This window comes from Anopheles moucheti, chromosome 2 (assembly GCF_943734755.1).
Source record: "Anopheles moucheti chromosome 2, idAnoMoucSN_F20_07, whole genome shotgun sequence".
Classification (NCBI taxonomy): domain Eukaryota; kingdom Metazoa; phylum Arthropoda; class Insecta; order Diptera; family Culicidae; genus Anopheles; species Anopheles moucheti.
In genome coordinates this window covers 53,819,847-53,837,536 of record NC_069140.1, presented here as the reverse complement: position 1 = coordinate 53,837,536, position 17,690 = coordinate 53,819,847, and the positions used below count along the sequence as shown (strand labels likewise).

Here is a 17,690-nt window from a genome sequence, read left to right as displayed (position 1 = left end):
ATGTGTTGCTAGTTCAATATTTTCGATTAGCCATCTTAAAAAGTCAAGATACTTATTGATGATTACATAGAGAATTTGTATATTTTTGTTGCTGTTTGTTTGGTGTGTATTTTGTGTGTTGAGTTTTAGCAAAAAACTATTTGCCAACTTGACTTTTGTCATTTAGTTTGTTACATTGTTGACAACTCTTTTTGGATTATTAATATTTTTGTGTTTTTTTTTATCACATATAATAGACTTTATAGTTTTTTTGACATTTTTAATGTTCTTTCAGTAAAATTATTGTTACTCGAACTCAAATAAATATGTAGAGATTTTCTCATGACGCCTCATGTATGACGGTTTGGTTTTGAACGAGATTTTAATCTAGTAGCGCTTGGTAGCGGTTGAATTGTAATAGTCACGACGTTTCGTATGAGCGAACAGTTGGAAAAGATTTCTTCATTCCCTAATAATTCATTTTTCCCAATGCCCCCCCAAAGAGAAAAGTGTATTTATCATGAAATCAGAATGGTAAAAGTATGGAAAATATTAGTTTTCTGAATTCTCCAATTTTAGTTCACGTCTACAAAAATGAATCATTTAATGATCTTCAATGTGCACCAATTGGTAGTGTTAGTATCGGTTACTGATTATCTTTGAATGGAAAGAATTAATTTCTAAAATCCATATTTGAATTGCACTGCCGTATCGTATGCCTTTCAGCGATTTCAGTACGCCCGACCGGTGGAGTGTCAAGAAACAAATCTGCGATAGTACAAAATTCGTGCGGCAAAGCCGTGTTCTTCCATCGTCCTTTTTTCCAACGTATGCCTCGCACACCAATCATTCAAAACGTGTCATAGTGCTTTCGTTAGCATGTCCTTACATCGCGTTACCGACCTCCCGCCTTGCCGCCGTCTGTCGATGGCATTTTCGTACAATGAACAACGCAAAGCATTCCGCTGACGCACTGGGAGCACGCAGGAATCTCGCGAACTTAATATATAAATAATGATGATAAACGACGGTAGTTTTCCCTTGTCCTCTCGCGTCCTCATCCGCGTCCTTTTCCATTCTTTCATTCTCTCGAATGGAATGGTTCTGTTCGCGGTTCACGATTCACGTACCTTCACTCGATTGTGTCCTGAAATGGTCGATTTTGGGCAGGTTTCTGGTGCTTGGTGCACACCTTACCCCGTAGACACGATTCACCGTTACGGCCCCTTTTTGTCACTGAAACGGCCAGCTCCCGAAAAAAAAAATTCGGTTCCATTCATTCGCCACGAAAGTCGTTTAGTGTAAGACGGAAATGTTTTTTGATGATTTATGAACCGAAATTGTAAAGTTCGGCTTCGGTTTTCTGCCAACCTTTCAATCCCTGTCCTGTGGGCCATGGTTCGATATGATTTTTCGTTCATGGTTAATGAGGGAACTTGAGACCGTACCGTACTGACCAGCTACCGAGCGGTTTTCCGGAAGCGTCGAATGTCAAATGACGTTTCGTCGTGTTCGTATCGCCGTGAGGTAAACCAACCCATACCGCCAGCATTGCTTTGACTTAGCTCGATAGGGAAACACAATAAACTCGACCGTACCGTGTGGCCAACAACAGGCAACTCTCCGTTTGGTATCATTGGCGAGGTGGTCGCGGATTGACACACACGCAAACAAAGAACAGCAGCTTTATGCTGGTGGCAGTGGCGCTTGGGAGGAAGGGGGACCGGGCGCGTCGTGACTTCCCGCTGTCTGGTTTGATGGTCTGTGGCCAACTTTTGCCTGTCAGATTTGCGATAACACGATATGGTGGTTGGTTTTATTGTCCACGTGGCACACATTTCCCGCCTCCCGTTTTCCACCACATAAACATGAAAGAGGGGGAGACGTATGAGCGACCGGAGCAGGAAAACGTCAGTGGCCATTTCTTTTATCATTAGGAAATGACATAGAAACTAAACCAGCCGACGAAAACATGGAATGGGTATGGCATTAAGCAAAAAGAAAAAAAAAAGCCCACAAGAACGACATATGATCCAAAATCCAAATCATAATCCAAATAAAGGACACCAGCGGTTGAGCAATATTCCTGTCACGCACTCTAGTTCTATTTCCGCCGGGACCGAGCCTTAAATCAGCATTTGTAGGTATTTTTGTGTGTGTGTGTAAGAGAAGCGTAAAGAGTAAGCGCACAGAAGCATTGTGCGTGGAAGAAAACGGGAAAGGAATCAGGGCCTCCAATGGGAAAATCCTCCGGGAGTGCTCGAAGTGGATGTTAATCTGCTACGATGGCCCTAAGCTATTACAGGACCCCATGGCAAGTTCTGTTTGGCCGTCTAAGTTTCAGTTTCAGTTTCATTCGCAGACACTTTCGAAACGCGAAACACCAATCCTGGAATGAGGTACGTTAGCTTCTGTACCACTGGTTGATACTTGGTTCACAAATGAAACAACTTTACCGTCGACCCCAGCTGTGGTGAAAGCAACATTCACGGAATTGCGTGTATTTAAAATATATTTCTTTTAATTTATCGTTCACATCGTTCTCCACTCCCGGCACACACTTACGTCGCTCGAATATGTTTCTGTCACCATCCACAGCGAGACGTCATCCGCAGAGAGACACAGCCTACTGTTTAGCTGTATGTCAAAAGTCACCTGTTTTGAATTGCCTTTCAGAGCTTATTGTTTTTTGTGAAGTAAGTGTGCAAAACTTAATAAAAAGAAGGGTGTTGAAACGATTTGTTTTACCTTTACACTCTGTCTGAGCTATTCATAAGAAAAAAAACTCTCAGTTCTCAGCCCACTTCAATGCATCCGAACGCAATCGATTAGACAATCGCATGTTAGTTCTGCACAGGGTGGTACTCCTTTGCATAATCTTATTCACTAGCACATGCAAACTGTAGTGCCTTTATCAGCCGGAAGCGCTCGAAAGACAACTGCAATGCAAAGAGAGTTTGTTTCTGCCTACGCCATTCGATTTAGTGCTAACAGCAATAGAATTATGCCTTCGTCTGTTGCGTCTGCTGCCCAGAAAGATGTTAGGAGGGATTTCATCTGCTCCGTTCACGAATGCCACCGCACAACGTTCTGATTGATGTTTCATTCGGCATTGACACTGTGGGTTGACGGTTCCGTATGATAGATGTGATTTATGGCTACCGAACGATAGTGGTATCGGGTTTTCTTGCACAGAATTATTGATTTTCAGCACCGTTTTCCGTTGGAATTGTTTGGTTCGCTATAGAAAATCGGTCAGACTGGCGAGGAAATTGGACCAGTCATTAATGCAGGATTGGTTTTCGATATTCTCTTAACGATTTGGGGGTTTTAAGTAACATTGAAGCTTTTCTACTCAATGTCTTTTTTATTTTATTTTTGTATTAATCCATTATGACGACACTCCCGGTTTTTTTAAGTAAAAAAATAAGTTATTTAGGATTTGTTAAAAACATCAACTGTACTTGTCTAGTTTTGCAAAATAGTTATAAGCAAACACATTGAGTGAAAACTGTGAATTTTTTGTCTATAAAGCTTATATTGCTGTAACATGCCACGGTTGTGCTTTTCTTTGCTTTAGAATAGCTACGGAGTTCATTCCCGTTCCATTTCATCATGCTGGTATCGGTCTTTAACTCTACTAAACCAGTGGTCGCTAAAGTGTGGCCATTCTATGCCAACCTTACTAAAATTTTAACACAAAATGGCAACTGCATTTAAACATAAGTTTTGACCAATGTGAATATTCTAACAGATTGAAGACACTTTTGAAACTACCTTAACACCTTGAGATCTTTCTTTGTCCGATGCATTCGGTTGTAACGGTTCCTTGAGGCTTGTGCCACACTATGTGTCTTGAATGAATGGTTTTCATTATTATTTTTTTTAAAATGAAACAATAATATCGCCCGTAATCAAGACGATGAGATGGTTTAGGTTAGTGACTCTTTCTGATAATTCAATATTACACGCATTTGTAATCAACGATCGCAGAGGAAACTATTTGAAACAACAGCTTATATTCCGTCAGGATAACGTTTTCGTTTCCCTTTACATCTTGGCACTTTGAAGCTCATGGCATTTATATATTTCATGACGTTTGGCTCTTTGCTCCTAGAAGTTTGCCAACCACTGCACCCCAGCGGCGGATCAAACGGTAGGCGGAGTAGGCGGTCGCCTAGGGCCTCGTCGTGTTGGGGGCCCCAAACAATTTGTGCCAATTGTGCGATTTTTGGGAATTTAACAGGAGAGTTAGTTTATAGCAAAAAAATTAATTGAACAGCTAAAATATTGATAAAATATATCTTCCTTAGTTATACAAAACATTTGTTTCTATGTAATTATTTAAATGCAAAGAAGAAAATCGACTTTGTGACTTTAAAGTATAAACGAAATTACACCAGGACCGGGGCACTAATTTTCCCGTTGGTCGAGAAAAATTTCTTCGAAAACTACCAGTTACCGAATGTATAGTACCAGGAGAGCATCCACGGAAGAGGTAGCTCCTGGTACTGCGCCGTAAGGTATGCAATGTTTAAACACTAAATTTGCAACCAACTTGCAATGCAATGCGCCGTAAGGTATGCAATGTTTATACACTAACTTTGCAACCAACTTGCAATGCAAGTTTGGTGCATGCAAGAAACTTGCAAGATGGCGCCCAACTTCGTACTTGCATGCAGCAAACTTGCATGCAAACTTTCATGCAAACTTGCATGCAAACTTTCATGCAAACTTGCATGCAAACTTTCATGCAAACTTGCATGCAAGTTTTCGCATGCAATTTCTTGCATGCCAACTTGCATGCAAACTTGCATACAAGAACTTGCACGCAAGAACTTGCATACAAACTTGCATGCAAACTTGCATACAAACTTGCATGCAAACTTGCTTACAAACTTGCATGCAAACTTGCATGCAAACTTACATGCAAGAACTTGCATACAAACTTGCATGCAAACTTGCATGCAAGAAATTGCATGCGAAAACTTGCATGCAAGTTTGCATGCAAGTTTGTTGCATGCAAGTACGAAGTTGGGCGCCATCTTGCAAGTTTCTTGCATGCACCAAACTTGCATTGCAAGTTGGTTGCAAAGTTAGTGTATAAACATTGCATACCTTACGGCGCATTGCATTGCAAGTTGGTTGCAAAGTTAGTGTATATACATTGCATACCTTACGGCGCAGTACCAGGAGCTACCTCTTCCGTGGATGCTCTCCTGGTACTATACATTCGGAAACTGGTAGTTTTCGAAGAAAGTTTTCTCCACCAACGGGAAAGTTAGTGTATAAATATTGCATACTTTTCGGCGGTTTTCGATCAAAATTGCTAAAATAGGTGCTACCTCTTTCGTGGATGCTCTCCTGGTACTATACATTCGGAAATTGGTAGTTTTCAAAGAAATTTTTCACGACCAAAGGGAAAGTTATTGTTTAAACATTGCATACCTTTCGGCGGTTTTCGACCAAAATTGCTGTACAAGGTGCTACCTCTTCCGTTGATGCTCTCCTGGTATCGGCAATCTGAAAATAGCTGGTTGGTATGGAATTTCGTACCAGCCGACGGGAAGTTTGAGCGAGATGAAGGATGCTTTCCGTTTCATCCATCTTCCTTACACTAGCGATCGCTCTCACGGATTTGACAGTATGCAATGCAATAGTGATGGGCAAATTTATTCCACTCTGCAGGTGTCACCTCTTGAAAAACATGTTTTTCTAGTATCGCAAATCTGAAAACAATTGTGTTGTTCATGGTCTTAAACATCAACATGAGCGAAACAGGTTTCTAAGAAATTTCTCTGATTGTTACCGTGAAGTAAACCGATTGAAAACTGTACCTTGGGCGAAAAATCGTAGAAGGTGTTGGACTAATCAGGAATCGTAAATGTACGTAAATCGTAGAAAATGTGATCCAAGTAGTGGCGTTAAGGTTCCCCTTAGCGCATACAAACGTTTATATATAGACTAGCTTACTAGGCCCATTTACAGGGTTACGCAACTGAATTCTGAGGTGTACGCAAAGGAGCTTTTTTCCGAGACTTTGCTGGTGTTGTTAAATCATGTTTGAAGTACACCTCCCTTACACCGATAATGTCGTAGCAAATTATAGGCCCGCCTTTAAAAGTTCCGCCCTGGGCCTCCAAGGGGATTGATCCTCCACTGCTGCACCCAACCGATGAATCTCGCTCGTTGAACGAAGCGTTTAGCCATTGCTATTGTTTGTCGATACACAACTATACCAATCATCTGTTCTATCCGACACTGATGACAGCACACAAGTTGTTTGCGAAGTTCGGCCAGACGGTGATCAAAACGGAACCACCCATTTAACACCATATGCCCGAGAAAAGATAGCACCTGGTTTTTTTTGTGACGAAGGAATTTTTCGTGCAAAAACAATGAAAAAACAAAAACTTCCACCGTAATTCCTACCCACTGCTCGCTAACCTACGGGTTTATCTTCATTTTTTCACACAAATTGACGTTTCGTACCCGAGCAGCGCCCTGTCATGGGCACAGAATTTACGCTAATGGTGTCTCAAGCGCCAGCACACCTGAGAAATTGTAGCTTACAAAAAAAAAAATGAGTTTTCCCCATTCCGTGTACCGTCACGACTGCTAAAAGGACACACGTGGTAAAGTTAATGACAGTTTAATCACGAAATAATTACAGTTTCGTTCCGCTACGCTCACACAAGTGCATTCACGTTACTGGCCGTGGGTTGGCTCATTCGTTTCATGTTATCAGCGCAACCGGAAATGCTACACGATGCCGTTCGTTGATTGGGTCGCGTTTTTTTTTTGAGCGCCTTTATCCTTTGTCATCCTTGAGGCGAATGGCAAACGAATCGGCAGCTTCCGGGCGGTTTTTTTTTGCATCTTCACACCTGCGAAATATTGCTCTTCGGAACAAATAAACAAGGAAAACTATCGGAACAAAAAAGATGCTAGCAAGCAGTCGATCGCATTAAATCAGTACCGAGGAGTATAGGATGAGCGCAGATTTAATTGTTTCCGATGCTTACCAATAGACGGGTTACTTGGATGTTTGAGGGGAAAAAAGGGGAAGGATCGACACCTAGATGAGATTGATTTGTGACAGTGTCAGAGTGACAACCATGTCGAATTTGAGAAGATCGTTTACGGTGGCAGTATGGAAGTCAATTTATGAAGTGCTATCTAAATGTTAAATGCAACTCGCTAGATTTGTTGGTCCGTAACGAGCAATACTTTTCTCAACGGAAGCAAAGTTAGAACCCGAAGCAAAGTAATTAATTTTCCCACTCCTACACTTCGTCTAGGGAAAGCCGACAGCGACGGAAGCGAATGCAAGGGCAGAAGTGCATTAATTATCGAATGGCATCCTGGGCAGGGTAAAATCATTGAACATCCTAACAAAAGGGTGAACCAGTTCACCCTGATCCACCCGAAGAAAAGGAAAACGAGAAATTGTCTGTATTCGCATAGAAGTAAAAGTCAACATCCTGTGAATGAGCTGTTTTCTATTTTCAGGCTGTTAGCTAAGTTTAAAATTACCACCGTCAGATTTCGCCGCATCTGCAACATTCAAGCCCGCAGTGCAAACAACCAAACAACGAATTCTTGTCGGAAGCCGGCTAGATTAGGGCACCCCAGCGTTAATCCTACAATGCTGAGCTGTTCAATCCAACTCCCGCAAGCGACCGAGATTGAGGGCAGGATAACATGGCGAAGCAACGATCGAAAGTATATCGAAAAAGGAAATCGTCTGCTTCGTGGAGCTGTTGGACACTGTTACAACAGGCCGTGGGTAAAACTTGACGTTCCGAAATCAACTCATCAGCCTCGGCAAAAGTCGCACCTCATAAATAATGCCCGAAAATGCCGCCGGCCAAACCACGCTCCCCAGGCAGCACTTAATTCATCCCATCCCACCGTGGCTGGAAGCCACTTCCGATCAATAATCTGGGCAAAGTTTTGCTCGCACCTTATTAACTGGTCGCGCGCTGCTTGGCGCGAAGATGGAAAGCGCTTGGATAAGCATGGGGACGACGAGAAGGGCACTCACAAATAAGCATCGACACGAAGTTTGTCGAAGAGTCAATCGCGGGACACAGTCGATGCGCAGAAGGTGGTTACAAAATAAAACCCCGAAGAAATTCTTCTTTCTGTGCCGTACTACAAAACTGTGAAGCAAAAGTTTTTTTTTTTTGTTTCCGCTTCTCCCTGTTCTATCGCCGCAATGTTCACGTCCAGCAGGAATTCAATCGGGCGGTGGTCCCGAGCCCGTCCCACTCGCTTGCAAACAGATAGCAACCGATTGTGGACGACTGTGTTGCGCCCGACGCCTTGACGGCATGACGACGAACGATGGCGGTGGCTGCAGGACACGGTAGGGGTTTGGTGCGAAAGGGTATGGTGGGAAAAAGTTTATTTACGCCCGTTACGACCTGCCACCGCTAAGCAGCTTAAAGAGACGTTTATCCAAAGCTATTTTTAATGAAACGGAAGAATGCTACCTGCTGCACACCGGATGGCTGACGTTGGCTTCGTTTCCGTGGACTGCATAAGGGCCATGGGCTGAGCTTGCTATAAAGCAGCGCATAGTGGCAAATTTCTTTAAACTTTAATTTCCAATAACTGGAAAGCGCAAGCATGACAAAACTAACACGCATGGGTTTGTCTTTTTCAATGCAGAACAATGCAATTAAAAACACATTTCGAGGGTAGGACAAAAGGGAGCTTAGTTTGATATGAAACTGCTTTCGAACACAACACTCTTTTGCCTAGTCTTTGTGTATCTCTTGGAATAGCAACTTTAGACACCCACCCCACTGTACATCATATGCAAAATGGGAACATTTCAGTCCGTAAACAGATTAAAATAGAAATAAAAACTCATTAAGCTACATTTAGGCGCGTTGCTTGCGAAACAAAACGATACCATGCGTAATTACGCGGATCCACGATAGCGAAGCGACTGAAAAAGTGGTGAAGAAAAATTGTTGAACTAATTTAGCAAAAACCCCGTTGTGTTTCGTTCTTGACAACAAAGCAACGCACCGAACGGGGAACCGATTTGTGGAAGCTTCCTGCGCACCGTCTGGTGTGTGTGTGTGTGTGTGTGTGTGTGTGTGTGAAACTTTGTGGTGGGAAAGCAGAAAACTTTTCCCCCCTCCCGAATGAGGCAGCGGAAAGTGCGGAACCTTGGATGTGTGGGCACAGATGGGCTTTAGTGTGCTGGCCGGGGATAATGCCGGCAGTTTCGGTTGACACCTGATATGGTGGCGACCCTTGGGTGGTTCTGGCCACCCCAACACACGCTAACACACGCGTACCCGTACACCGCTTCCAGAAGCTTCGTGTCGTGTCAGACAATGGAGCTAAATAGAGATAGTTGGTTGGTAGCGATTTTCTTCAGTTTGCAACGTCCAAAGCTGCTTCTTAGGGAAAAAAACGGAAGAAAGAAAAACATACGAAAAAGAAGGGTATTGAGTGAATTCGAGTAGAAAATGCTGCTCCATAGAGCATCCTACCGTATTCTTTACTTTCGCTTTAAAAATGTTACAAGCCAAAGTGTTTCCAGTGTGGTAAGCGGGAAAGCAAAATGAAGCAATACAACGTCGCGAGACACATGTTTCCGTGTTCATCAAGCGTAAAATTAGTTTTTTTTTCTCTCGCGCTTCTCTTGTTCTTGTCCCGCCGCACAGACCTTTCCATTGCTGTGCATTTGTTCGGGATTGTTCCTTTTGCGCACTCCGTAGATGAGATGGCTGCAAAAGAAGCTTGCAGAGAGAAAAATCAACCCTAGTAGTGTTGTTTGGTGAAGGATGGACAAAGTTTGTTTTGGAACTATTACGCGCTTTTCTTGTCATGGCATAAGAAAGCATGATTAAATTTTCCAACAAATGCATTTTTATACATTTTTTAAATGGATCTTTGTGTTCCCACTTGGAAGGGACGGCTTAAAACTCAACCCCGGAAGGCTGTACAGTGAAGCGTATTACTTTAATGCTGTCTAGTCAATAATGTTGCATCATATGCAGATCAAAACTTTAAAAGCATTAAGAAACAACGTATTGTAAAGTAATTAAACTGATTAAGAAACTGAATTAATTTGATAAGGTGGAAACGGTTATATCATTATTTATATCACTCTACTTAATATCAAATAATTTTATAAAACAAAAAAACAACCTGTAACTATGTGTTTCGTTCAACTTTCCTTGTTAAATAATTTAAATTTGGGAAAACATGAGAGATTGCGAAAACATGGGAGTCCCCGAGATACGCGTTTTTTGGAAATTTGACAGATGAGCTAGTTTTTAGCACAAAATCTATCCAAAAAGGTGAAAGTTGGTCGAAAATACCTTTTTGTTGTCACATAAAACATTTGTTTTTAACTTATTTTAATGTATTCTTTCTTGAAATCGCCTGATTCGGTGAAAAAATTAATTCCCGAGAAGGAAGACGACTTTGTCGACTTTGACTGTCGACTTTGTCGACTCTGACTTTGAAGTACAGGCAGTCCCCGAGATACGCGGTTCCTCTTATACGCGGATTCTGTAATACGCGGTTTTTGGAAATTTTGACAGCTGAGCTAGTTTATAGCACAACATTAAGGTAAAAAGACGAAAAGTTGGTCGAAAATACCTTTTTTGTCACATAAAACATTTGTTTTTAGCTTATTTTATTGTAACCTTTCTAAAAATCGCCTGATCCGTTGCATAAATCAAATGCAGAGAACTGTGACTTTGAGGTATAAACGAAATTGCACCAGGATTCGACTTACGCGGAAATTCGAGTTACGCGGATTTTTCCCCGGATTATAGCGGTCCGTTATAATAGCGTATCTCGAGGACTGCCGGTATAAACGAAATTGCATCAGGATTCGACATACGCGGATTTTTCCCGGATTCTATAATATTTTCCCGGTCCGCTATAATAGCGTATCTCGGGGAGTGCCTGTATATGCTAAACCAGGGAGGTTAATTTGACATAAGGACTTGATTTCGTTTTTAGTAAATTGCAATTTTGCAGGGTTTTTTTATAGTGAGAATAATAACATGTTGATGTCGATACGGCCAGGCCGTTCTAACGAAACGAAAAAAAAATAACAAGTTGAAAACCAGAATCTAACTAACTGCATCACGTTGTTGGAGCCAGCAGTATGCACAATATACAAACCAATAATTGTGCAATCCATTCTGCAAGCTTTCACTCGCGGATTCTATTCCTCTAGCTCATGTTTGAGTATTTTTTTATACAAATGAATATTTGCTAATGGTGTGCGTTTAAAAAAATGCATCGTTGCACTTGTATGCTTTTAACACGTTGAAACGTTGCGTTTTTCTGTTTAATAAAATCAGAAACTCTTCAAAGTGAAGTAAGCTCTGCGATTAAGGAGGACATTTTCACCGTTAACACGGAATCATACGACTCAATCACCAGCATTTACGGAAATAGTGCATACAGGCCCTTGATTATGGTGAAACATCAACTGCAAGGTGTAGCAAATTGGAATCTGAATTCGTACAAATGTTTCTTTAACGTTCGTATCTTTCCGTACGCCGGAGTAATGATTCCACCATTACTCCCTTCCCCTTTCCCGTGTTTTGTGCTTCCATGTCCTCGCACAGTGCCAGGCAACGGTTCTTTCACGTTTTCTCGCGCAACATGCCCCCCGGGGTGGCAAGAAATCGTAGTCAATTACGATAGCAACTTACCGAAACCGAGTGAAGATTTACTGCACCGAGGCATGCAAACGTCTTCTTCATTTAGTGTTGCTTGCGCTCTTATCAGCCATTCCCCGAGGCCATTGTGGAGAAACCCTTTTTCGTTAAGCAAACGAAGTTGACGAAGAAATGCTGCTAACTCAAGTGTTTCAAACTGATTGCAGGATAGTATGGAATAAATGGATTGAAGTTGGTAGCAAATGTTTTTGATAACTTAATTGCTTCCTGAAACGTATACGAAACTTTTTTCTAAAAGATATTTAAAACATTATGAGCATTTATTTGCGATTGACGCAGGTTGCGTTGCAGTCGAATTTATGTCATTTTGAAAGCTATTCCGTTCCGGGATGGAAGGCATTTCAAATATAAAATTATTTATTATTATTATTATTATTATTATTATGTCGAATGCCATTTAAAAAACGCCATGGTTTTATATTTTGGTTTCGAACCTTTCAAAATGTTAGGGGAATGGTTTACTTAACTCTAGACCATCTCTGCATGCATAAAACACACCTGTAGTTTTATTTCCGAAGTAATACTCAAGGCTTCGAAAGGTCCTATTTCTTGAGAACGAAAAGGTAACGATGTCAGGATTCCTTTGTTGTGAAAAGTATTATAACTCGCTGTTATGTTAACTAGCAAATAAGTTTCATGTACATGTTATTCTAGTACTTGCTATTTTAGCATTCTGCTTACAGCAACGTCAGGTTGAGTTTCACAACATCAATACTCAAATTAGTTGAACTACGGACGATAGTCTTGACATATGTTTCAGCTTCAATACATGGTTCTTCTTGTGGCATACCCATTAGCTTCCATCAGCGTTGCAATACGATGATGTAAGGATTTTAGACGGCTTTGTGTTGCAGGTTGCTTCGATTCGGCAAAACTGAAGCAACAATACGTTGATAAGACATAAACGTACCAAGCGGGTATTGTTAATGCACCGCGCAATGAAATCCTTGGTGAATCGGGAAAAGCACTGCATTGAAATGCAACAATGCGTTATTACAGGTGGCTAGCCGGTTTACTTATAATCTTGCAAAACACAATTCGACGAAACGAATTGTTCCGTTTTAAGCTCGTAAAGGTACTAATCTACATGCTCTAGAAATTCCTACGGGCACCGTCGGTAGGACAATTTAGACAGAATTTGATCCCGTTTGATAGTGATCTCGCTGTTGGACCGGTCCTTTACCGTTCACAGCATCAAATACGGACCGTTCGTTGGTTACACATCTACCAAGTAGACATTGTCACAGAATTCTGATAGTGGATCACAGTGGAAATCGTACACCGAATCGTACTGCTGTGCCATTGCTTCCGAGCAATATCCTTCGCCCAATCGGTTGCCCAACCCGTAGGTTGGCGCAGTAGATTAACCATGCGTCCAGCTTATTTGGTACCGGAAGCAGCCATAAATATGGTCATCAATCGACCATGAAAAGCCCTGCTTTTGCAGCCCCGGATCAATGCACGTTCATATCCGTAAAAGATTTACGAGAACGCCTCCCACTCCGCCTTAGTGGGTGGTGTGTCTGCTTTTTCTCCATTTAGTTCGCTCGCTCAGTTCGCTGCTGTGGCATCAGGCAGAAGATTTCGGCAAGAATCAGTAATTTCCGAACTAATGAGAACAGTTTTCTATGCCGCATCCTTTGCAATAAATACTCCACTCTGAATGATTCGTTTTGTTTCTTCGGTTTGCCGTACGATCGACTCTGGTACGTCCTTGTGAATGTAATGGTGCGAAATGAATGCCAACAATAGTGAACATGACGCAATACTGTGCTGAAGTTAAACAGGGTGGAACTTTGACACGTTTAATTTGATGCAATTATTATTATCGTCGTTTCGTCGCTATACAAATTTTAGTTCCATGGATCCATGACATCCATGGATTATTTTTTTGGTGTGAAGCATTTTTGATTTCACATCTCTTCTTTAAACTCTTTTCTTTCAGCGCCTTCTATGATCCCCTCGCTAACAATTTATTTCTCCATGTATACTATGATTTTACCAAATGGAAGTATCGTTCCACGTATCGACGTCTACAGACGCGCAATTTGAGAATGTTTTTAATAGTTGTCCTTGAGTATTCACGCGTTTGTTAGCAGGATTCTTCACAAGATATTCAAACAGATTTTGCCGCCCCAAAAAATGTGAAATTTAACAAATTATTAAACGAAATCAACGTCCACCAATTGGGATGAAAACCGCTTTTTAAAAATCTTTGAGTTTACGCACACAACGGAATTCTGTTGCATAGCCCAGTAACCGGGCCGATTAGCTAGTACAAACAAATCGAATGTCTTTTAGTGTTTAGAATTGAGACTGTACGATAAACTTCTTAAAGAATTGTTCAAATAGGTGTTCGATGGTTTGAAAATATTCTTCTTGAGTTTTTTTGGTTAGTTGACCGTTTTTTGCAGTTCCATAGCAACTATTTCAACATATGTGTATCACCACCACACGATACAACTCAACCGTGCAGCAGGTGTGGGTCAAGCCTGACCAACTTGATGGGCCTGGAAGAGTTTTTTTTTGCTGTGTGTGGTTAATACCTTGCCTGGGAACTCCTGTGGTGCCAGTGAATTACATGCTGGTTGAGAGGGCATTAAGTTTTCGCTTTTGAACACAAAAACCCGGGTGCGAGAAAGCACAGCGAATACCCTTGAGTGGCTAACAAAACAACGAGGCGTGTGTATCGCACAAACCGAAGGCATAAAACTTTTCCTCGGCCACCATCAATTTTGGTGTGCGCGTACCAAAGAAGTAAAACGGTAGGCAGTGGAGATGATGGGCATTTGAGAAGACACACAGCTGGACACAAACGCCCGGTTGCCAGGTCGTCCCAAATTAACGTCCGTAAAGTGGTTCACCCTCGATTCGCAATGGCTGGCGATTCGCAATGGATGGCGGTACAGTTTCCGGCGGCGGTGACGGATGTTTGGTGGTTTGAGGAAACTTTTACCTTTCACCTCACCGGTTGCTGGCCGGCAGCCTTCAGCGGCAGCGCTACGGTTTCAGGCGAAAGGCAGTGCGGCATTTGCAATTAAATTGTTTCGATTGTTATTCTCGCATTGCTTCAACGCCCACGCAACGCAAAGCACCTTCGAAAATGTTGGAATACCTTTTACTTTTTGGCCTCATAATTTTGGAATCAAAACAACATTCCTTAAAACCCGGTCCACTTAAATCACGGCATGTTTCGGTGGCAAACTGTTCCTTACTGCCGGAAAAGGGAAAAGAAAAATGCAAGATTAGTTTTGCGTGGTTTGTGTGTGTGTTTTTTTTTCTTCTTCGTTACACGTTTTCGTTGCACAGTTTCATTATATTTATGCGTTCTGTAGCATTGGAAAGTTTTCCGTTGTGGTGAAGAATTTTTCTGTGATCGAGCATTTGCCTAGCAGCAGCTTCGGTGATGTATTTTTTTATTGTACTTTTTTTTTACTCTCCTCGACACATTACAAAAGTTTGGACTGTGTTGTCCATCGCCAAACCATCTACCGGGAGCTTTGTACCATGAAGGTACAATCTCTTTCGCTCAACAATTCTTTGCAAACATAAAATCCAAAAAATGCATTGAAAAAGCACATCAAACAAACCAAACGTACTGTGAAGCTGAAAGCATAAGAATATTCTTATGTTGTTGCTTTTTTTTTTTGCTTAATGCAAAGGGGGAAGACAAAACGAAGACTATTGACAACAAAGGAAGCTTTTCGATTCGCGTCATGGTGAGAGAAACAGTGCAGCTCTAGTGAGGGTCGGTGAGGAATGCTTCCGATTCCTCACCCTCCTCAATGGGAGAATGGAGACACAAGTAGAAAAGAAAGAAAGTTGCTTTGGTGCGAAATTGGCAAGTCAGTGGTTAGCTTCTAGGGATGAGTTCGCGGCGTTTTGGTGCCATTGTTGCACTCCATTTTTTTTTTCGCTTCTATATCCGCGCGCCTTACTTTCAAACTGGAAACTTTTCCAATTTTCTGTCGAATCATAATTTTCCAGTAATTTGGTCGAAAAGTTCCGTTTCCGAACCCGCCCCTCCCGAAGCCTGCTGGGAGGAAGATCAACCAGTACCACCAGGACCACCCACGGTTCCCAATCAGCACCGAGAAATGTTTTAGAGGATAAGAGGAATTAGTGCGAAGCGATTTGCCCCGAACAAATGCAGTGGATAAGAAGAGGGTGCCGGGTTGAGTATACGAAACGCCTTTGGACTAGCAACATTCATGCAACCAACAAGAATAGAGGAGCACACGAGCAAACTTTTGCTATGGAAAAAAAAGGTCAAACTTCGACAGTACCCACAAATGGAATTTTCGCTCTTTACCCGCTCCCCACACCGCCGCCGATCAGGAAACCACAAAAAGTCGAACGTAAAAACCGCAAATGACAATCTGCTAGCATAACGATCTGCACAAACAGGCTGCTCACATACAAGAGGGCACAGCGCATGCATTTTACTCTCACTTTGCGTCTACCGAGCGTAATTCCGTAATATCCGGCGAGCCTGTAAGTTCCAACCAGTTTTCCTTTACCTGATGGTGCGAGATTAGCTTTCGGGGATCGGGTTTGGATTGGAATCGGAAAAAGCAATTCTACGTGGCAATCCACTATTACCATCACACCTATCTGTGGCTGATGTGGGAACTGCGAAAGCACTACGATTGCATCCTTCATCCAGTGGGAAAAAAGAAGAGTGAAAAAAAACTGGAATGAAGTTGTTTTTCTTTTGTTTGTTTTTCTTTTGTATTATCCAAAACCTTCTTTTGCATTAGTTAAGCCACACAAACCATGCTTCGGGCGAGTTTTACGAGACTGTAATCTGTTGGTCAAAAGTATTAATCCTTGTTTATGGGAGGCACCTGTCGAAATGAGGTAAATATTGGCTGGAAGTTGTACATTGTTATGCTCCTTAAACAACATATTATGGTTTTGAGTTACTTTTTACCTTTTTTTGTGCCAGCAAACCATTATTTTTTTAAATAAACCTGTAGCGTACTGATCTACTAAGTCATATGCCTGCTTAGACTTATTTTACCACGTAGCCGGATAGTCAGTCCTTATTGAGGGGGATTCGGTCCGGATGGGATTTTGGTCCGGTCCGTTCGTGTCAAGATCATGCCACCGGGCCAGCAAACCATTAGTGAACATGAAATTGAGAATAGACTTTTGCGTTTAGAAAAGATCGCATCTGTGAGAAATCTCACTTAATGTTTGTTATCCGCGCACGGTATCTTTCGCAAAACGTGTCTGTACTCGAAACCCAAAACAAAAAACGTGTCTCACGATCTCCTTTACTTATTTCTATAATTCATTATTGATCTAGGCAAGATTATCTAGGGCAATTAGTCTATTGTCAAGTGCGTGAAACCTTTCATGAAACCTTTCATGCAAAATCATTCCAACAGCATCTTTGCAGTTCTTGCGTGAGCCGAGCATGAACGCGCACGCACCAGAAATTCTCTTTTTCCGCAATCACCGGCACACATTTGCTCCATTTACAAACGTACTAATGTTAAAACTCATTAACCAAACCAAACTCTTTTTGCCATTTGGAACGATTCGCTGAGCTCCTCTAAAACTCGCGTCAGGGTTTGATGAATTCCTGTGGTGGCGTCAAAATGGCAAGGTAATACGTCTCACGTCCCACTCGGATTCTAATTACGGTACTAAAACTCATCTTACGACCCCCAGCATCGGCAGAAAGCTTTCAAGACGAAAATCGAGATTTACTTCTTGCCACTTCCGGATGATTCTAACACAGGCAGGCACATATGGGGTACAGCGAGAAGTACATTTTGCACCCGTTTTGAAGGAAAATTAAATGTGTGTCGTGTGCCTTTTTTCTCATTTGTGTGTGTTCCTGCCATTGTGTCACAGCTCGTGACGATGTCACACCCCACAGCTCCAGAGAAGATGATTCCACACTCGTGGGAAACCTCGAATCTTTCCACGCGGAACTCCCCGCTGGGAGCTCGCATATTCTTTTCCAGT

At 42.0% G+C, this 17,690-nt stretch overlaps 1 protein-coding gene across 1 annotated transcript in view; it reads left to right on the top strand.

Annotated features, from left to right (window-relative positions):
* The window catches only part of LOC128299486 (protein amalgam), a 198,420-nt gene that overhangs the window by 133,133 nt on the left and 47,597 nt on the right, over positions 1-17,690 (top strand). The window lies entirely within an intron of this gene.